General features: G+C 38.0%; 1 long non-coding RNA gene across 2 annotated transcripts in view; it reads left to right on the plus strand.

Moving 5' to 3' along the window:
* LOC147583276 (uncharacterized) overlaps positions 1-22,926 on the plus strand; it is a 417,756-nt gene that overhangs the window by 38,438 nt on the left and 356,392 nt on the right. For both annotated transcript variants that reach the window (XR_015247774.1, XR_015247764.1), the window contains exon 2: positions 21,495-21,586. This is a non-coding gene — a long non-coding RNA (uncharacterized LOC147583276). The remainder of the gene's footprint in view (positions 1-21,494; positions 21,587-22,926) is intronic.

Consider the following 22,926-nt stretch of genomic DNA (forward strand, 5'->3'; position numbering starts at 1 on the left):
TTTCCAGCTTGCTTAGTTAGAATGCTGTATCCCTCATCCCTCTGGGGATTTGGCCCAAAGTCTTCATTGTAAATCCTCCTTCTTGACCTTAGAGTGGGGTTAGGAAGGGAGCAGTGGTGCATCTCTTGTCTTTCCTGTGACAGATTGATTGTGCCAGCCTGAACTGCTTCAAATTAAAGCGTTTTTGACAAAATACTCTTGGTTTACCTGATACAACACTACTCTGATAGGTTGTTAAAAGCAGTTGTGTAGTAGCCCAATTTTCTTTTATTCAGTCTGTATTACAGCTTGCAGGCATTCCTGTGTTTGGTCTCATCCTTTGTTTTCAGTGTCTTGGAATCTCTTTGGTCATCACAGTTGGTTTCTGGCTTGGAGTATTGGAATAGACCCATGGATTCCTCATGCATGATCTTTTCCAGAGGACACCTTCAATATGAATTTTGTTGCTATCTATGCATTATTTTATCCAGCTCTTCCTCCTTCACCCATTTCATAAAGTAATTAGTTTAAATGTTCTCTTCTTTTTTTCCTTAATACCAAACTCCTCTCAATCCTTTGTAGAGAGGCAAGTCAAGCTGGTGACTTTCTATCTTGGTCTACTTTTGAACATGTCATGACCTCCAGCCCATTGAATTGCCACTATGGAGGGGAATTAGGACTTACAACTAAAACATAAAGCACAGTGATTGCTATGTGGGACTTAATAAATGTGAGTTCCAGTCCCCTTCCCTTCCCAGGTGCTTTTATTACCTAGTTCCTCTTCTGTTCTCTATATTGTGCAAACTAATTGCTGAATAATTCTCTTTAAAACATAGCTCTCTTGGCACTTGAATCTCATATTGGTTACAAAACCACTAACAAACTCTGTTGTCAGCAATTGTTTACTGTTTTGTAAGCATTTGCTTGGGTTCTTTGTACATTCCTAGATGATAGATAGCTAGACTATTTATAAGAACAGAATAGGTACTCAGGAAAAGAATTCACTAATAAAACGGAGTATTTTTGGCTTTTTAAAAAATTGGGTATCATTACTTTTGGACTCCTTACACTCAATGGCATTTGTTTTCCTTCCACTCTTTCTTATATCTCAGAGGGGGTTGGGAGAACCTATGCAATATTAAAACTATTACTTTTTTCCCAAAGAAAATCTCATGAAAATAATATTTGATACATATTTTTTTGGTTTCAGTGGAGGGTTTTTTTGTTTTGTTTAAAACTGAATAAAATATTTTCTGTCATTTTTGGGCTATATAGAAAGTACATTTATTTTTTTCTTAAGTATACTGAATCTTTTAAAAATGCTATATTAATGTGGAAAGCAATTAGTTACATATTTCAATTTTGTTTCAGGAAAGAGAGAATCTGTAGCTAAAGACAAAAGATGCATTATCTTGTAAACGATCAAGTAATAATGTCTGTGTTAGGAAAAATGCTTCTTAGTTTAACACAATCTCAGTGTCTAAGGTTGAAAGCATCGAAAGAACTCATGAAGGTTCAAATTAGATTAGAACAAACTCTAGAGTAAGTCAGAAAAGAGCTCTTGTTTTGCTACTCAGAAATGTACATACACTAAATTGTTCTCCTTTTTAAAAAGATTTCAGTGTGGAGAATTATCTTTTCAATGATTTCTTTGTGATCTAAGCTAAACTACTGTGACTGCAATTTAAAGCTTTTTCCTGGACCATTATATTTCCGTAGAATTAGAAACTTCATCTGACTGTAGTAGAGGCTGTCTTCCCAATCAATGGGTGCATTTAAAGGAATCTGAGGAAAATACTGCACAAAATGCTTTTCTGTAAGACTTTGATTCTTCTACATTGGTTACAATTGGCTATTTATTGCTTCCTTCCCCTATTCCTTCCCTTTTATTTTAGAATATTGTTTCTTAGGTAGCTTAATAGATAATCAAATACATTACAGAGAAAAGTTCAAGTTAACTAAGGAATAACTTTTTTTAGAGATACGCACTTTGCAAAATCATTACTGAATATTGGTCATAAATTTCAGAGATTTTTTTTTTGAAGCATGCCTTTAGGTTTTTGTTTTTGTTTGTTGTTTTCCTGAAAAGCATCTGTATGGTAAAATTCTACGCACTCATATTCTTTGCTTATATGACCAAGTATTTTAGAAAAGTATAAGAAAAAGATAAAAGATTGAAAGCAAAACCACGAAGTTTTCCTCGATGAATATCGCTGCTTCTGATTTTGGAAAATTCAGGAAATAGATACTGAACTAACAGGGTCTGCTGGTGGTAGTCAGAAGGAAATGTAAGTTTCTTTTCACTGTATTTATAAAGTCCTAGTAAATATGAAGTCTATGGGTTTTGTATAAGATGTATTTCACAGTATTTAAATTAATGTGTTAAGAAAATTTATAATTATCATAGGATACAATGGAATATATATTTTAAATAATAGAATAATTAAAAATAGCTTGTATGATTGGTACATTGGCTGAAATCTTTCTAATGAAAGAAACTTCACTCAGATATCCTGCATGGTTTTTCCCTTCCTAGCATCCTTTCTCATTCGTATGGTAACCTAATCTTTTTTGTGGGAGAAATTCCATATGATTTAGTTGAAGGTCACTGATTTCCAGTAACCACAGCTTGGACAGGTGCCCCAGGTCACCAACCAGAGCATTGTATTCTGCCCTCCTTACCAGTTAGAGAGATGGACAATGGCTTAAGCAGAGAGCTCTCCCTAGAACTTATTTTGAATTATGGAAGAAGAGGAACACTCCTTGCCTGAGATTATAGGGATAAAAAACTTTTTTTTTCTTATTTGAAACAAAAATTTTTAAGCAAATTCTGTACACCCAACATGGGGCTTGAACTGATGACCCTGTGGTGAAGAGTCCCATGATCTATCAACTGAGCCAGCCAGGTGGTCCTAAAAATACTTTGAATCACGAAATTTCTGGAGCCATCTTTGCCACCCACTGAATGAGGAAAATAAAGTAGTCATTGTAGGGGCATTGTTTGAAACCTGGATCAAATCCACCCAATACTGTATGAACTTTATTGCTTCTTATTAAAGTTGTTGCTGTGTTTTGCTTGTAATTAGTTACATTTGTTCCTTTCACTTGCATTAATAAGGTTCTGAATAGTGCCAAAAAAATGGTCAGTACAGCATAGTAGTTAAAGAATTCACACTTGGAAGAGTTGGCCTTGGTCTGAATTCTGGCTCTGTACTTGGAGCTGTGTGATCTAGGCCAGGTCATTTAACTTCTCCTCTTCCTTTTTCTTACCTGTAAAATAGAGATAAATGTAGTATCCACCTCAGGGGACTGTTACCAATTATTGGGTTATAAAGTACCCATAAGAACTACTGGTGCATAGTGTGTACTGTACAAATGCTGAAAAAATATGAATTATGACTGAGTAAAAAGTAGGCTTTTCATACTATACTATAAAAGAGTTGATGTTAAATTATCTTTGATTTTATCCTTTTAAAATGAGCATGGAATATACACAGAATGCTGCATTTTTTTTTCTCTTGGTAGCTAAATTACTCTTCATTATAAAGTTTAAGGCTCAGGACACTCTTTAATGATTTTCTGATTCACTAAGTATTCTACTTTTGAAATACCATTTTCATGATACTTTAGTGGGACATTTGGGTGTAAGGCTTTGGGTGCCAGCTACAAAAGAGATTTAAAGAATTCTCATCATGCGAACTTTTTCAGTCCTTTGAATTATAACAAATTTCTTACAGATGTAAAATCTGGTACAAATAAGCCTAAAAATTAAGTCAGGTCCTCAACACATGCCACACACTAATACAGATAGACTGTACATCTTTCATCAGTTCACCATTGTGTATTGTTGTCACTCTGCCACAAAGAATTCTCTGAAGAATTCTGAAGAAGAGTACATAGTGACAAAGACTTAAAACGGTAAAATCTCCTTCATTCAGTGTACTTTCTGGAGTCATAGCCATACATCCTTAATCTTCTATATAGCCTTTGACTTTACATGTTTCAAACCACATACTCTTGTTTCTTATAAATGTTATAATTTTTGAAATTGATAACTCTTTTAACCTGCTCTTTTTTTTTCTTCATGGCTCTGTCAAAACAGCTAAAATTTTGTTGGTAAAACTTGTGAAGTCCTTCCTCAACATTTAAAAAAAAAAAATTATTCCACAGGTAGGAAGCAACGTAGCTTTGGACATATTAATCATGAATAATACATTGAAGTTTTTTGCTGGACTTGAGCTGATACTACACATAGGTAGCATATTTTCCCTCTGCATGCATATTGTAGCTCTTAGGATGTATTATGTATAGGGTGTTGTATTTACTCTTTGATAGCCTATGCTCAAATCATGCTGTGGTGAGGTGAAAAAGTCATAGTCATGCTCAAGGATATTGGGGTCTTCATTAAAAAATAGGGCTGGGGGCGCCTGGGTGGCTCAGTCGGTTGAGCGGCCGACTTCGGCTCAGGTCACGATCTCGCGGTCCGTGAGTTCGAGCCCCTCGTCGGGCTCTGTGCTGACAGCTCGGAGCCTGGAGCCTGTTTCGGATTCTGTGTCTCCCTCTCTCTGACCCTCCCCCGTTCATGCTCTGTCTCTCTCTGTCTCAAAAATAAATAAACGTAAAAAAAAAATTAAAAAAAAAAATAGGGCTGGTCCTGTTCCTAACTTTGGCTGGTCTGGAGGTACAACTACAAACAGGTTTCTATACCATATATATAAAGATTTTAAAGTTATAAATTAAGCTAACTTATAATAAGTGCTATTGTCTTACTTGAGTGAATATGGCTTCATCATGAATTCCAAGATCAATTAGAATTTAAAATCCTTTGACGAATGGGAGCTGCCAGAGAGAACTTAGACGTGTGACCTATGGTTGCTTGCTCATTCCATCAAGCTCTGTCCAACGTTACAGGTGCTTGGTGCCTTGTGTACACACGTGTGCATCCTCTAGTCCCCATAGACCAGCTTCATCTACAGCTGCCTCTTTGAACAATTGTCTTTTTGGATGCTTGTCAGCTTTGCTTTGGTGGCTTAGCTCACCTTCTGGAAGATATAGCTGGCAAGAGACTAGCACAAGCCCTGGAAGCATGCTAAGGCTATTTAGATGGCTAATTCCAGGGTCCCCAAGTCCCGAGAGCCTTGCCTTGCAGGGCCTTTACCTGTGTGGAGTAACATACCACCAGGAGGGTAAGAGCAGACTGCTCATGCATTGGCTTAGAGCAGGAGCCTTGTCTAAGAGGTACTGCTGAGAGTACAGTGAAGAAATTAATTCTTCATTTACTTGATGATAGCATTGTTTGGGGGTTGGATTTCTGTAATTTCTGTGATCCCAACAGAAATGAGAAACTGTTTACTTAAATGCAGTTATTTAAAAAATTGGATTGCCAAGGAAATTGAGTGATGCTAATATATATTAGCATATATATATAGCAAACATATATATTATATATAAGCATATATAGTAGCATATATATATGGAAACTTATATCAGGACAGTAAATAAACTTCTGTGGTTTTGCACAATGTAGGTTTTACTTAAAATTTGAATAGCAAAATTCAGCTATTTCCTGTTATCTATAAGTCATTGGACATTTGTAGTAATGAGAAGAATAACCAGAAGAATTGAATGACTGTACATTAAATTAGATACACGATTCACTTGTCCCCATGCCTAAACAGACAATAAAGTAACTGAAAAAGATTTTTTAACTGCCAGTAATTCTGAAATAAAAATAATTTTCCTTCTGGGATTACACCAGAGGAAGAAGCCACATCATTTTTTTTAAACTTTGCTGGAATACACTAACACCACTGTTACCTAATCAGTTGGAGGGAGTATTTACCCAGATCAACTATAGGTTACTGTATTCCACATCAGACTGAAAGTTTTATTACAGGTACAGTTAAGGATTTGATTTTTCTTCACTCATGTTTTATCAAACCACATTTAATGTTTATTTGAAAGCCTATCCCGTGCCAAATAATAAGTTGTTTTATGCTTTACAAATGGCCAAGACAAAATCAACTTAAATTGGGTCAGCCAAAGGCTCGACACTATTGTGCTAAGAAGGCAGAACATGTTCCTCAAGCAAAGGCGCATTGTAGTTTCACCGTTAAAAGCATTTAGAGAGATGGATGAAGCAAAACTCTATGAAACGAGATCCAAAGGCACAGAGCCCTTGGTTAAAAAATATATATAATACATACAGACACACACACATGCACATATTGGGTGAGATATTATCATTTCTCCTGTATTGGTTTTGTTGTGCATTTGTGCTTACTGGCTAGAAGTCCTGCTCCTGGCACACAAAGATCTATTGCAAAAAGTGTGCTCTCTCATGCTGCAGGTCTCAGTTTTAAAGAACCACTAATATAATTCATGGAAATATCACAGCAATCATGGTAGAGCAGGAACCTGAGTCTAAATAGAGTCCTGGCCTCATTTCTGTGGTCAGAGGATCTAATGGGGGAATTTCTTATTTATAGTATTCTCTAATCAGTGCCTCAGTCCACACATGGGCTTCAAGAGAAATTTTGTATTTGGAAGGTAAAACCATCCCTCAAAGAATAAACTCAGCTGTCATTAATTTCACTGACAGTGCAGTGACATTTATACGCACACCTTTCCATCATTGAAAATAAAATAAATTACATGAAGTAATTTCAATTACTTTATCAAACACATTTGCAGGATTTCATGACATTTAAATAATTACACACGGGCTATAGTAAGGAACATGTGTCTGAAATGAGATTCAGTCCTAAGGGAGTAACACAATTTTTTCTCTGAAGGGTTTCTGTACTGAGAACGAAGATAAGTGTTCAATCTTTTTGAATCTTAAGCTCCATTCACATTTCAGATATAGGACAAAAATCATGGATTGTAGTTTTTTTGTTTTTGTTTTATTTTTTTATGCAGGGCCTACCATAATTTATTAGTGGATCATGTGGCAAGCCCTCTGATTGCCAGGTCTTACAAAGGAATGTTTCTTCTATCATCTAAAAGACTGAAGAAATAATAAAAACTATGCATCAGATTTTTGATTATGAGGTCAGAATTGGATACATTTTCTGGGCAATAAAGGTGGTGGGATGTGAGTCTCAGAGTCAGCCTCTGGGAGTTTAGGGTCTTCTTAAACCCTTTCCTTCTCTTGAATCCAAGTTGAAAGAGACCCAGGAAGTGTTTTGAAGTGGATGAATTCCATTGGAGGAGGCATTTGGAAAAGGTACGGTGATAGTGGTGATGTGCGGTCCTAAGTTGTTTCTGGTCTTTCTGACCATTAGTAGAAAGATTATGTATTATTTGTCCCAACTCCAGGAGCTGATAATCAGTATATCAGCTCCAAGCTTCAGTCTACACCACCCATCTGAAAGCCTCTTGTTGGACTACTTAGACTCTTTTCCACTAATGAGCGTTTGCTTAGGATGTTCTTTATCTAAACTACAATTCTTTAAACGGCCTCCAAAAACAGACCCTTGTAGACACTAACTGAGAATTAGTGTTAAATGCTCAGTTGGAGTATCTAAGTAATGGTGAGTGAAGCAAGTTTGTAAGAACAACTTTAGGACAACACTTGGGTAATCCTTCATGAAAGGTTGCATTATGCATGGGCTTTCGATTCAAGACAGGTCAAAATCCAAGCTCCTTCATTCACTAGTTTTTATGTAAATTAAGAAAAGTGCTTTCTTTGAACCCCAGTTTCCTTCAAAGTAGAATGAGGCTAATGTCACCTATCAGAATGTGAGGTTTGCAAATAACACATGCAAAACTACTGTGTTTATGTGAGCATTTAATAAATTGTATCCTCAGTTAAAAAAAAAAAATGCAAGTAAGGTACAACTCAAAGAAGAGGCGAGTATTTCTAGTGAAAAAACCCAGATAGCGGCAGACGAGAGGCCCACGGAAGAGGGTAGGAAGGGCGGCGAGGCGGTGCGCGCTCCACGGACTGGCGGGAGGGAGCCGGGGCGGAGGGGCGGCTCGCCGGCCAAGCAGAGCCCCCGAGTCTGGCTTGCAAAAAGCGGAGGGGCCTGACGGACTGTGTTCCGACAGCAAGCGCGACTTAGCCGCTGGGAGGTCATAAGTTAACAGCTCTGCTCAGAAAGCGGGAAGGCTGGAGGACAAAGGGAAGGAGAGCTGCTGAGCCCCCGGACGACAGAGCTCAGTTTGGTGGGTAACAAAGGCGCTCGCCAGCGCCATCTCCCCTGCCCATCCCCCAGCCAAAATCCCAAAGAGAACAAGTTCCTGCCAGGGAACTTGCTTGCTCCGCGCAAACACCCACTTTGCGCTTCTGCAGAGCCAAACCTCCGGCAGCGGATCTGACTCCCTCCTGCTGCCACAGGGCCCCTCCTGAAGAGGATCACCTAAGGAGAAGCAAGCTAAGCCTGCCCCTCCTGCCCCTGTGCACCTTGCCTACCCACCCCAGCTAAGACGCCAGATCCCCAGCATCACAAGCCTGGCAGTGTGCAAGTAGCCCAGACAGGCCACCCCACCCCACAGTGAATCCCGCCCCTAGGAGAGGGGAAGAGAAGGCACGCACCAGTCTGACTGTGGCCCCAGCGGTGGGCTGGGGGCAGACATCAGGTCTGACTGCGGCTCCGCCCACCAACTCCAGTTATACACCACAGCACAGGGGAAGTGCCCTGCAGGTCCTCACCACGCCAGGGACTATCCAAAATGACCAAGTGGAAGAATTCCCCTCAGAAGAATCTCCAGGAAATAACAACAGCTAATGAGCTGATCAAAAAGGATTTAAATAATATAACAGAAACTGAATTTAGAATAATAGTCATAAAATTAATCGCTGGGCTTGAAAACAGTATAGCGGAGAGCAGAGAATCTCTTGCTACAGAGATCAAGGGACTAAGGAACAGTCACGAGGAGCTGAAAAACGCTTTAAACGAAATGCATAACAAAATGGAAACCACCACGGCTCGGATTGAAGAGGCAGAGGAGAGAATAGGTGAACTAGAAGATAAAGTTATGGAAAAAGAGGAAGCTGAGAAAAAGAGAGATAAAAAAATCCAGGAATATGAGGGGAAAATTAGAGAACTAAGTGATACACTAAAAAGAAATAATCTACGCATAATTGGTATCCCAGAGGAGGAAGAGAGAGGGAAAGGTGCTGAAGGGGTACTTGAAGAAATAATAGCTGAGAACTTCCCTGAAGTGGGGAAGGAAAAAGGCATTGAAATCCAAGAGGCACAGAGAACTCCCTTCAGACGTAACTTGAATCGATCTTCTGCACGACATATCATAGTGAAACTGGCAAAATACAAGGATAAAGAGAAAATTCTGAAAGCAGCAAGGGGTAAACGTGCCCTCACATATAAAGGGAGACCTATAAGACTCGTGACTGATCTCTCTTTTGAAACTTGGCAGGCCAGAAAGAATTGGCACGAGATTTTCAGTGTGCTAGACAGAAAAAATATGCAGCCGAGAATCCTTTATCCAGCAAGTCTGTCATTTAGAATAGAAGGAGAGATAAAGGTCTTCCCAAACAAACAAAAACTGAAGGAATTTGTCACCACTAAACCAGCCCTCCAAGAGATCCTAAGGGGGACCCTGTGAGACAAAGTACCAGAGACATCACTACAAGCATAAAACATACATCACAATGACTCTAAACCCATACCTTTCTATAAGAACACTGAATGTAAATGGATTAAATGCGCCAACCAAAAGACATAGGGTATCAGAATGGATAAAAAAACAAGACCCATCTATTTGCTGTCTACAAGAGACTCATTTTAGACCTGAGGACACCTTTAGATTGAGAGTGAGGGGATGGAGAACTATTTATCATGCGACTGGAAGCCAAAAGAAAGCTGGAGTAGCCATACTTCTATCAGACAAACTAGACTTTAAATTAAAGGCTGTAAGAAGAGATGAAGAAGGACATTATATAATAGTGACAGGGTCTATCCATCAGGAAGAGCTAACAATTATAAATGTCTATGCGCCGAATACCGGAGCGCCCAAATATATAAAACAATTACTCATAAACATAAGCAACCTTATTGAGAAGACTGTGGTAATTGCAGGGGACTTTAACACCCCAATTACAGAAATGGATAGATCATCTAGACACACGGTCAATAAAGAAACAAGGGCCCTGAATGAGACATTGGATCAGATGGACTTGACAGATATATTTAGAACTCTGCATCCCAAAGCAACAGAATATACTTTCTTCTCGAGTGCACATGGAACATTCTCCAAGATAGATCATATACTGGGTCACAAAACAGCCCTTCATAAGTTTACAAGAATTGAAATCATACCATGCATACTTTCAGACCACAATGCTATGAAGCTTGAAATCAACCACAGAAAAAAGTCTGGAAAACCTCCAAAAGCATGGAGGTTAAAGAACACCCTACTAACGAATGAGTGGGTCAACCAGGCAATTAGAGAAGAAATTAAAAAATATATGGAAACAAACGAAAATGAAAATACAACAATCCAAACGCTTTGGGACGCAGCGAAGGCAGTCCTGAGAGGAAAATACATTGCAATCCAGGCCTATCTCAAGAAACAAGAAAAATCCCAAATACAAAATCTAACAGCACACCTAAAGGAACTAGAAGCAGAACAGCAAAGGCAGCCTAAACCCAGCAGAAGAAGAGAAATCATAAAGATCAGAGCAGAAATAAACAATATAGAATCTAAAAAAACTGTAGAGCAGATCAACGAAACCAAGAGTTGGTTTTTTGAAAAAATAAACAAAATTGACAAACCTCTAGCCAGGCTTCTCAAAAAGAAAAGGGAGATGACCCAAATAGATAAAATCATGAATGAAAATGGAATGATTACAACCAATCCCTCAGAGATACAAACAATTATCAGGGAATACTATGAAAAATTATATGCCAACAAATTGGACAACCTGGAAGAAATGGACAAATTCCTGAACACCCACACTCTTCCAAAACTCAATCAGGAGGAAATAGAAAGCTTGAACAGACCCATCACCAGTGAAGAAATTGAATCGGTTATCAAAAATCTCCCAACAAATAAGAGTCCAGGACCAGATGGCTTCCCAGGGGAGTTCTACCAGACGTTTAAAGCAGAGATAATACCTATCCTTCTCAAGCTATTCCAAGAAATAGAAAGGGAAGGAAAACTTCCAGACTCATTCTATGAAGCCAGTATTACTTTGATTCCTAAACCAGACAGAGACCCAGTAAAAAAAGAGAACTACCGGCCAATATCCCTGATGAATATGGATGCAAAAATTCTCAATAAGATACTAGCAAATCGAATTCAACGGCATATAAAAAGAATTATTCACCATGATCAAGTGGGATTCATTCCTGGGATGCAGGGCTGGTTCAACATTCGCAAATCAATCAACGTGATACATCACATTAACAAAAAAAAAGAGAAAAACCATATGATCCTGTCAATCGATGCAGAAAAGGCCTTTGACAAAATCCAGCACCCTTTCTTAATAAAAACTCTTGAGAAAGTCGGGATAGAAGGAACATACTTAAAGATCATAAAAGCCATTTATGAAAAGCCCACAGCTAACATCATCCTCAACGGGGAAAAACTGAGAGCTTTTTCCCTGAGATCAGGAACACGACAGGGATGCCCACTCTCACCGCTGTTGTTTAACATAGTGCTGGAAGTTCTAGCATCAGCAATCAGACAACAAAAGGAAATCAAAGGCATCAAAATTGGCAAAGATGAAGTCAAGCTTTCGCTTTTTGCAGATGACATGATATTATACGTGGAAAATCCGATAGACACCACCAAAAGTCTGCTAGAACTGATACATGAATTCAGCAAAGTTGCACGATACAAAATCAATGTACAGAAATCAGTTGCATTCTTATACACTAACAATGAAGCAACAGAAAGACAAATAAAGAAACTGATCCCATTCACAATTGCACCAAGAAGCATAAAATACCTAGGAATAAATCTAACCAAAGATGTAAAGGATCTGTATGCTGAAAACTATAGAAAGCTTATGAAGGTAATTGAAGAAGATTTAAAGAAATGGAAAGACATTCCCTGCTCATGGATTGGAAGAATAAATATTGTCAAAATGTCACTACCACCCAAAGCTATCTACACATTCAATGCAATCCCAATCAAAATTGCACCAGCATTCTTCTCGAAACTAGAACAAGCAATCCTAAAATTCATATGGAACCACAAAAGGCCCCGAATAGCCAAAGTAATTTTGAAGAAGAAGACCAAAGCAGGAGGCATCACAATCCCAGACTTTAGCCTCTACTACAAAGCTGTCATCATCAAGACAGCATGGTATTGGCACAAAAACAGACACATAGACCAATGGAATAGAATAGAAACCCCAGAACTAGACCCACAAACGTATGGCCAACTCATCTTTGACAAAGCAGGAAAGAACATCCAATGGAAAAAAGACAGTCTCTTTAACAAATGGTGCTGGGAGAACTGGACAGCAACATGCAGAAGGTTGAAACTAGACCACTTTCTCACACCATTGACAAAAATAAACTCCAAATGGATAAAGGACCTGAATGTGAGACAGGAAACCATCAAAACCTTAGAGGAGAAAGCAGGAAAAGACCTCTCTGACCTCAGCCGTAGCAATCTCTTACTCGACACATCCCAAAGGCAAGGGAATTAAAAGCAAAAGTGAATTACTGGGACCTTATGAAGATAAAAAGCTTCTGCACAGCAAAGGAAACAACCAACAAAACTAAAAGGCAACCAACGGAATGGGAAAAGATATTTGCAAATGACATATCGGACAAAGGGCTAGTATCCAAAATCTATAAAGAGCTCACCAAACTCCACACCCGAAAAGCAAATAAGCCAGTGAAGAAATGGGCAGAAAACATGAATAGACACTTCTCTAAAGAAGACATCCGGATGGCCAACAGGCACATGAAAAGATGTTCAGCGTCGCTCCTCATCAGGGAAATACAAATCAAAACCACACTCAGATATCACCTCACGCCAGTCAGAGTGGCCAAAATGAACAAATCAGGAGACTATAGATGCTGGAGAGGATGTGGAGAAACGGGAACCCTCTTGCACTGTTGGTGGGAATGCAAATTGGTGCAGCCGCTCTGGAAAGCAGTGTGGAGGTTCCTCAGAAAATTAAAAATAGACCTACCCTATGACCCAGCAATAGCACTGCTAGGAATTTATCCAAGGGACACAGGAGTACTGATGCATAGGGGCACTTGTACCCCAATGTTCATAGCAGCACTCTCAACAATAGCCAAATTATGGAAAGAGCCTAAATGTCCATCAACTGATGAATGGATAAAGAAATTGTGGTTTATATACACAATGGAGTACTACGTGGCAATGAGAAAAAATGAAATATGGCCTTTTGTAGCAACGTGGATGGAACTGGAGAGTGTGATGCTAAGTGAAATAAGCCATACAGAGAAAGACAGATACCATATGGTTTCACTCTTATGTGGATCCTGAGAAACTTAAAAGAAACCCATGGGGGAGGGGAACAAAAAAAAAAAAAAAAAGAGGTTAGAGTGGGAGAGAGCCAAAGCATAAGAGACTGTTGAGAACTGAGAACAAACTAAGGGTTGATGGGGGGTGGGAGGGAGGAGAGGGTGGGTGATGGGTACTGAGGAGGGCACCTTTTGGGATGAGCACTGGGTGTTGTATGGAAACCAATTTGACAACAAATTTCATATAAAAAAAAAAAAACCAGATAGCTGTTAACATTTGGGAAATCACAGTAAAGATAGGAATGCTAAGATTTGGGAGAGAGGTATTGTGAGCATGTAGGTAAAGATGTAGACCTGAAACACAAACTAGTGTTCAGATCCTACTTCTACCACTTAACAGATGTGTTTTATTAGACAAATGATTTAAGCTCTTTTGATTTCAGTTTTCTCACCTGTAAAACGGGAATAATAATAATCATATCTACCTGATAGGGGTTGAATGAATGGATATTTGTAAATCTAAGTCCTAGCACATAGAAAACATGACGTAAACATTAGTTTTCATTATGATTACTTGGACTCCTGTGCACCATTTTGATACCTTTTCTTTTTGCTGTTTCCAATAGAGTGAAAGGGAAGATTGGTGATAGATATTTTAATACTTGCAAGACTGTTGATTTCTAGTTTGGATGTAAAATTATCACAAGAGACCATAAGTCTCAAATTTACAATTAAACAAGCCAGAAAAGCTATAAAAATCACAGCTAAAAAAAGTCATAAAGCCAAGCTCATAAAGAAGTGAAAACAAACAAAACACCAGAGTGCTTGGGAGATGTTTACTGGATAGAAGAGACTTTCCACTGCTCTCCTCATGGGGGAAAGGCTTGCCACAGATAAGAGGGAAAAACCACCTGAAGTGCTAACAAATGGGTAATAGCTGTGTATGGACTCTTGTAATAGACTGGAACTACAAGGGACCCCAGCCATAGAGCAAGTCTCTCCTTACCACCACTTGGAAAATAACATGTTGAAAATGTACAGTTGCATTAAAAAGTGAAGTAAAAAAATAAATCTAATGAAAGATAGCAAAGATGTCCATAGTGAAAACTACAAAACATTACTGAGAGAAATTAAAAAGGACCTAAAAAGTGGATCTAGCATTCTGTTTGTTGAGAAAACAGAATGTCGTAATGTACTTCCTAAATTGATAGATACATTCAATCTAATCTTTATCAAAATGTCAATGGCTGGTGTAAAGAAGTAGACAAGATTGTTCTAGATGATATGGAGAAGGCAAAGAAAGTAGGAGAGCAAAACTGTCTTGACAAGGAATGAAGTTCGGGGACTTAAACAAGCTTATTTCAGAATTTACAAGTGTACAGCAATCAAGGCAGTGTGGTGTTGGCTTAACCATAGACAAAATTATGAAATAGAGTCTAGAAACAGATCCAAATGTATTTGGTGAACTGATTTTTCACAAAAGGGCCAAAGTTACTCTCTGGGGAAAGATTTTTCCATAAATGTTACCGGAACGACTTGGTATTTATATGGAAGAAAATAGAGTTGACTCTGATCTCATGGCATAAACAAAAAGGAATTCCAGATGGATCACAGATCCAAATGTAAAACTAGATTCAAAAAGTTCTGGAAGAAAACAGAAAAAAAAAAAACACAAAACATTGTCATTACCCCAGGTTAGGCAAAGCTATCCTATATAGGAAAGAAAAATAAATTGAGCATGCTTAAAATTCTTTCTTTTGTGAAGTATCTGCTCAACTCTATGGCACATGCTTCACTGGAGTTATTTGTGTTTTTATAGTTGATTGGTAGGAATTCCTTATATAGTCTTTTGTCAAATAGTCTGTAAATTTTATTTTCCAGTTTTTGGTTTATTTATTCATTTTTAATGGAATCTCTTAATGAGCAGAATTATTATAAAGAACACAAAATATTTTTGTAAAGAACACAGATAATTATTTGCTCTATTGGTTTGTTAGCAGAACAGAACCTTCCCTTGTACCAGATCCTTTTGTCCTGACATATGTCACACTGCCTAAGCTCAGCCATCCTGAACTGTCTCTAATCCCCAGTGTATTTTAATCTCCAGTGCAGCTGATCTCCTACATCTGAATTGACTAACGTTTCTGCTCTCTTTGTTGTAAATGCAACAAATACTACTACTACAACACAATGTTTTATGCATCTTAGATTTTCAGCAGAAAGCAATTCTTTGCAATGCAACCCATCATGTTTTTATTATTTGGCACCCTTTTCTGCCAGCATGTGACGAGGGTATACGTGGGGGAGTTGAGGAGGTAGAAAGCTAGTGTGTACTGAGCTTCAGTTGGCAGGGATGGAGGATATTGTAGACCCTGAATAAGGAAAAGCTGAATATAATGAAATTATTTATCTAATTGAACATGATAAGTTCTGAGTCTGTGAATGTTCTATCATGGATTGATGAATAAATTTATGTACTCCTCTAACTGAGAAACAGTTTCCTGCTGCATTACAAAGAGCGGTAAGATCTGCTTTTAAAACAGGTGCATCCTTTGCAGTCAGCTTGTTTTAAGAGCATGTAATTGTTCTAATGCTCTGGAAGACTTTTTATTACTCTCTTGTTACAATTCTGCCAAAAGCTGGTCCAGAGTGACCACTTTGGAGGCGCCTCGGTAAGTTTTTTTTATGCCACTGTCACTCCAGTTGAACTTTGAGCCTGATGAAAAGATCTTCTCCCCCTCCCGGTTTTGCTGAGAAGCGTCTAAATGTACTGTGCTCATTTCAATCACATTACCTTGGAATTCAAGTTACACAACACTTTTAGCAAGTTTTTTCTTGGTAGAATTTTTGAGGAAAAAAGCATAATTAATTCTGATTCTATTTTTGGACTGAGTTCTTTCATTGATTTAGGATGCATCAGTTAGATATTTGTAGCCACATCTATCCTGAGGGAGAATTCCTGGTCTGGGAGAATGTTCTGCCCTGGGATGATCATGGTACTGGGTCAGAAAACATGACAGATGCCACCTTTTTTTTTCTTTAACTTTTTTCTTCACTTTACCCCCAAAGGGGGTTTCTTTCCCCTTCTTTGAGGGCCTGATGATCAGCTCTGGATGTGGTAGGTAAGGTGTGGGCATCAGTGGCATTTTTCCTAATTCAGCTAACTGATGTTGGGAGGGCTTTCATATATAAAATGTGTGTGTGTGTATGGGTGTGTACTTAGGCATTTTAAAGTGTGTATATGCATAAACATATAAACAACATACATGCACATACACACATTATATTTAGCTGTTTGACTAGGTAAGAGTTACTCTTCACCATTAATTGGCCAGTTCATACAGCACTTTGTGGAGAACAAATGAGCAGGCTCAACCAAATTTGAAATGTACATAACACTTGCCAAGCAATTTCACCTGAAAATCTATTCTACAGAAATCTTTGCACATTCTTTTTAAATTTTTTAATGTTTATTTATTTTTGAGAGAGAGAACATGAACAAGGGAGGAGCAGAGAGAAGAGAGAGACAAAGCAGGCTCCAGGCTCTAGCTGTCATCACAGAGCCTGATGTGGGGCTCAAACCCGCAAACCACGAGATCATGACCTGAGATGAAGTCAGATGCTTAACCAACTGAGCCACCCAGGTGCCCCTATCTTTGCACATTCTTAGACATGTAACCATTCCAAACTTCTTATAATACCAAAAATTTGAAAGCAACTTAAATGTTCATCAGTAAATAGTGAACATTCCTTCCATCAAATACTGTGTGATTAGAAAAGTAAAAGTATAGGTCTTAATGTAGAAAGATAGCTTTAAGATGTTGATAAAAACAAAATGCAATTTACTGAGTAATATGTATAGCATGATTTTTTAAAAGTTTATTGTCTTTTAAGAGAGAGAGCACACGAGGTGAGGGACTGAGAGGGGAGGGCAGAGAGGGAGAGAGAGAATCCCAAGCAGGCTCCACATTGCCAGCACAGAGCCCAATGTGGAGGTCAGTCTCAAAAACCTTGAGATCATGACCTGAGCCTAAATCAAGATTTGGACACTTAACCCATTGAGCCACCCAGGTGCCCCTGTATAGCATGATTTTATTTATGATAAAACAATTAACAACCCTTTATGTGTGCACAAAATATTCTGAAAGGAATTTTAAACTGTTGTTTGAGAAGAGAGGAAATAAGGAGTTTTGAAGGGTAATCTTTTCTCTATACCTTAAAATTTTAAGATTGTGTATGGGTATTACTTGTTTAAACAGGAGGAAAAAAGTCATTAGCAAGGTATTTTTTCAATAGTTGTGACCTCTTAATGAAGTAGTGCATGCTCAAAATAGAACATCATGAACAAGGAAAATTACATGCAGAACATATTGGTAGAATGAAAAGATTACTATCTAAATTTGCAGCTTCACAAGATATATTCGAGCCCTGAAGGGCTATCTTTTTTAAATAGTTGAGAATATGCTATTTATTTGCTTGTCAGTGTGTGAGATGTCTACCCACTTATATTCTATAAGTGAGTGATTGATTATGTAGATGTCTATAGTGGGCTCAGGTGGCTTCCCAAAAGATAGATCTAAGTTCTTTCCCTTAAAACCTGTGAATGTGATCTTATTTGGAAATAGTCTTTGCAGATGTAACTAAGTTGAGTATCTTGACATGAGGTCATTCTGGAATATCTAAGTGGCCCCTAAATCTACTGACAAGTGTCCTTATAAGAGTTAGGCAGAAACAGATTTGAGACTGAAGAGGAAGAGACACAGAGGAGAGAAGCCCATGTGAAGATAGAGACAGAGACTGCAGTAATGCATCCATAAACCAAATAAGATGGGAAGTCACTAGAGCTGAAAAAGACAAGGAATGATTGTCCCCTGAAGCCTTCAGAGGGAGTATGCCCCCACAGATGAATTGATTTTAGTTTTGCTCTCCACAGCTGTGAAGAATAAATTTGTTGCGTGAACTACCAGGTTTGTGGCAATTTGTTACAGGGGCCACAGGAAACTAATATACCATACATGTGAATAAAAATATGATAGGTTTAACATGCAGGAGAGATTAGAGCATTTTAAAGGTTAGATTATTTCAAAATTTTTTAGAGTTTTTTTCCTTTCCTCTTTTCTAAAATTTAAGTCCTTAGACTATTGACTGCCAGAGGAATGAACATTATTCCATGTGTTTCCCCAGAATCACTGAACATAGCAATCAATTATTGTAGGGATCATCTGGTCCATTGGCCATACACAGAAGAGCCCATAGGTGTCAGGAATGAGTCATGAATATTGGATTAGGTTAGGGGAGAAGTGCCTGGTGAATGGTAGAAAACTGAAGTGTCTAGTCTACCCAAAGGCACTGCAAATCAAACAATTAAAACCCTGTGAAGGCAAGAGACCTATTGCTCTGTCTGGCTACCTGTGTGCCCAGGGGGGATCTAATACCAAAATGGAGAAGAGAAAAATGGAAACTGGAAGACAGTTGACTGTCTCTGCCCAATACTGAACCAGCTGTTGAATTAGTATCATAATCACTGGTTCCTCTCTCCTAATCTAGTGTTGTTCTGCCTCTGATTTGCTCTTTATCTCTGCTAAACAGAATGGAAAGAAACTAAGATATATTGACCAGCATGTAGTGGGCACCATGCCAGGTTCTTTCAGATCAGTAATCTCATTTAATTTGCACAACAGCCCCATGAGGTTGGTAGGTTTCCTCAGTGTTGGGTAACTTGCCTAAGGTCACTCAACTAGTGATGCAGGTCTCTGTGGCTGTGAAAACTCATGCTGTTTCCAACATAAAATACTGCTCCCAAAGTAGTGCTCAAGAAGCCATGAGACTTGGGGGAATTGTGAATATGTTGTTTTTCCAAAGACAGGTCATGGTTATTTTTAATAGTCTTATTAATTTTTAATGTAATGTAATTGAAAAAAAATAGCATTTCTGCAGTGAAACAATCAGCTTCACTATTTTTTTCTGTTACATATCCTGTAGGGTTTCCTGTTATCTGTTGGGTTTTATAAGAGTTTCCTTTCCTTTAATAAATTCAGGACAACAGCCCTATTGCTTTTTCCCCTAATTATTCTGTAACTGCCAAAATTATCAAATTACTTTGAAATGTGATCTGATTTCCTCTGTACTTGCTAACTGAAGCAATTCTGTATATCTGACTTTATTTAAAAAGTTGTACCTTTAACAATTCCATCTAAGTGATTTTACACATGCTTTAGGAACTAAGTTGGGCTATGCTAGAAAAGAGTCATTTTTTTTTTTTTCATTGACACATGGGGAAAAATGCACTTTTAGAAAATAAATTTTGGGAGGAGACTTCTGCCTGTAGTCATCCTACCAAATGACATGGGAATTTTCTAGTTATTTTCCTTATTTAACCAATAAATATTTATTCATGGCCTATTATGTACTCAGTTTGCTGCTTATGGATTATCTTAGGTGTTTTAGAAGAAATATAAAATATGAGTCTTGCAACTTAGCTATAGAAAGCTTGCAACTTAGCTATAGAAATAGGAGTAACACATGGAGAATAAGAGAGAGGGGTGCCTAATAAAGCATTAAGGACTCCAATATCAAATAGCCCAGTATGAACTAAAGTAGTTAGAAAAGATTGCGTTGAGATTTTGGAATTTGAGGTATACCTACAAAAATTGGGAGGATGGAAATTTAAGAATAGAATTTCTTAATTCTTAAGAAATAGAATAGAAATCGGGGCGCCTGGGTGGCGCAGTCGGTTAAGCGTCCGACTTCAGCCAGGTCACGATCTCGCGGTCCGTGAGTTCGAGCCCCGCGTCAGGCTCTGGGCTGATGGCTCGGAGCCTGGAGCCTGTTTCCGATTCTGTGTCTCCCTCTCTCTCTGCCCCTCCCCCGTTCATGCTCTGTTTCTCTCTGTCCCAAAAATAAATAAAAACGTTGAAAAAAAATTAAAAAAAAAAAAAAGAAATAGAATAGAAAAGGTAAATGTGGAATTTGTGTATCTGGGGGACAGTGAATGAATTAACCTTACCAAAGAGAAATAAAGGGAGTAAGAAATTAAGTATAGTAGCCAAATAGGAAGACAATATATGCTTTAAAAACCAGTCTAAGGAGTTCTGATTTAAAGGCAATTGATTATAATGAATTCTCTTGTGCTGGGAAATGAAAAGATAAGAGGAATTTCTCAAGATTTAGTATCAAAACACATGACAGTTGGTTTAGAGGAGAAGCAGGGTCAATATTTAGGGTCAAGTAAGTATAGAATCTAAAATATTGCTATTTTAATAAGATTATGGTATAGGGAGGGACTAGACTACGGTAGTGGTAGTTGCAATGGATAGAAAAAGGCAAATTATTCCTAGAGGCATTAAAGGAAGAAATAATGAGCCTTCTTTAGGAATTAGGGAATGAAGATGTCTGTAGGCAGCTAGAAAGGACATAGTATGATTGAGTAGGAAAGGAAATGCAGATTCATTAGTGGCCAAATAATAGATGACATAGCTGAAGTAGTGAATGAATATCAGCCCAATTGTACTACGGCTAGAATACCAGAAGGATGAGCTTAAAGAACATTCCACAGTTAGGGACTTAGTGAGGAAAAAGAGAGGAGAAATGGCATTAGAAGGATGGGAGAAACTCTTAAATATGCCAAAGAATGAGAGAACTTCATGAGTGGATAGTTGGTAACACTAACATTGTAAGATGTTGAAAATGTCTAAGGAATAGGTCAAGACAATCAATTTAGCAGGAAGAGATGATGGATAGTCTTCAAGGAAATCATTTCTCTGGAGTGGCATGCACTGAAATAGGTGGTAAAGGGAATAAGAAGAAGACAGGAAAAGTGTAGATTGAACATTGGAATAGTCTGGGAGCAAGACCAGAGAGGGGCATTGCATTGGTTAGTGAGTAGAATAGATAGTAATAAAAGAAGGATGCTATGATAGCTGGTATCCAAGATGGCACCCAGATACTTCCCCTCCTGCCATTCATGCCCACGTGTAGTTCCCTGTTAATGGAATAGGGCCAACCTGTGTAACCAATAATATATTGAAAAAATAATGGTGTGTAACTTCTGAGGCTAGGTCATAAAACATACTGAGGCTCTGGCATGTTTTCTCATAGGTTGCTCATGCTTGAAGAAACCAGCCCTCATGTTATGGTGGTACTCGGGCAACTCAAGAAGAGGAACTGAAGCTTCCTTCCAACAGCACCAGGTTAGTGAACTATCTCAGAAACTGATCCTCTCACTCCAATTAAACCTTCACATACCTGCTGACATCCTAACTACGACCTTATCAGAGACCCTAACTCAAAACCACCCAGGTAAGCCATACCTGAATTTCTGACCCATGGAAACTGTAAGGCAATAAATGTTCATTTTAAACTAAGTTTTAGAGTACAGTGGACTCTAGAACAACATGAGAGTTAGGGATGCCAGCCCCTAAGGAAGTAAAAAAAATAAAATAACGTATGACTCTCTCAAACCTTAACTACTAATAGCCTACTGTTGACCAGAAGCCTTACTGATAGCATAAAAAGTTGAGTAACATATATTTGCATGTGATCTGTATATAGACTGTATTCTTACAATAAAGTAATCTAGAGGAAAGAAAAGGGTAAGAAAACCATAAGAATACATTTACAGTTCCCTACTGTATTAATTGAAAAAAAAATATGTGTAAGTGAATCCATGAAGTATAAACCCATGTCGTTGAAGGGTCAACTACAATTCTTCATGTGGTATTAGATAATTAACAGAGTTCTTTAGATATTTTCTTTTGTACGTGTTTAGCTCTTTTTTTTTCTTTTTGACTGGTAGATATTTGAAATATGTTTTAAGGTCCTTATGGATGTTGGAATGATTCAAGATGATGATATGAATAGGACAATTGTAGGAATATGCTCTGAGTATCTGGAAAAATCAGGGGGCTGAAATAAAGCTGAGGAATTGATTTTCAAAAAGAAGTCACGTATTTTCTGAAAGTAATGTGAAGTTCAAAATAGATATAGACTCTATTCCATCCTGAGATGAAGATAGGAGTACTTGGAATAATTCACTTCAGATTAGCTCAATTAACTAAATCCTCTATGTGTGCATAATACTATATTTTTATTTATATTTATATTTATATTTTTACCTAGTTAGGCTAGTAGATGCTCTTTTTATCCACAAGAAGACGTATTCTGTGATGGTATACTTTGTAAGATAAATAGTGAAAATGTTAGCTTCATTCCTCACAATGGTCAGGAATCTGCTAAGTGATTCATTAAAACAAGTAGTTTTATTTATGGCCATCTCTGTATTTTTTCTGTAGGGTTTACTTGTTACTATTTTTTTAACCCACCTATACTTACCATGGTATCAGGGAGCTATGTGCATGAACTCTGTAGGGCCTCTCTGCTATCCAAAGGTCAAATGGACATGTGGTGGTGTTTTAAAAGGTGTGCTTGGCTGTTAGTCTAATAAAAGGGGTTGAAATGCACTAGAGATGAGGTTACATAGATTGGTTTTGTGGCCCTGTAAAGATTCTCAGGTTCTGTTGTAAGCTCATAG

This window comes from Puma concolor, chromosome A2 (assembly GCF_028749965.1).
Source record: "Puma concolor isolate L17-30 chromosome A2, mPumCon1.1.hap2, whole genome shotgun sequence".
Lineage (NCBI taxonomy): Eukaryota > Metazoa > Chordata > Mammalia > Carnivora > Felidae > Puma > Puma concolor.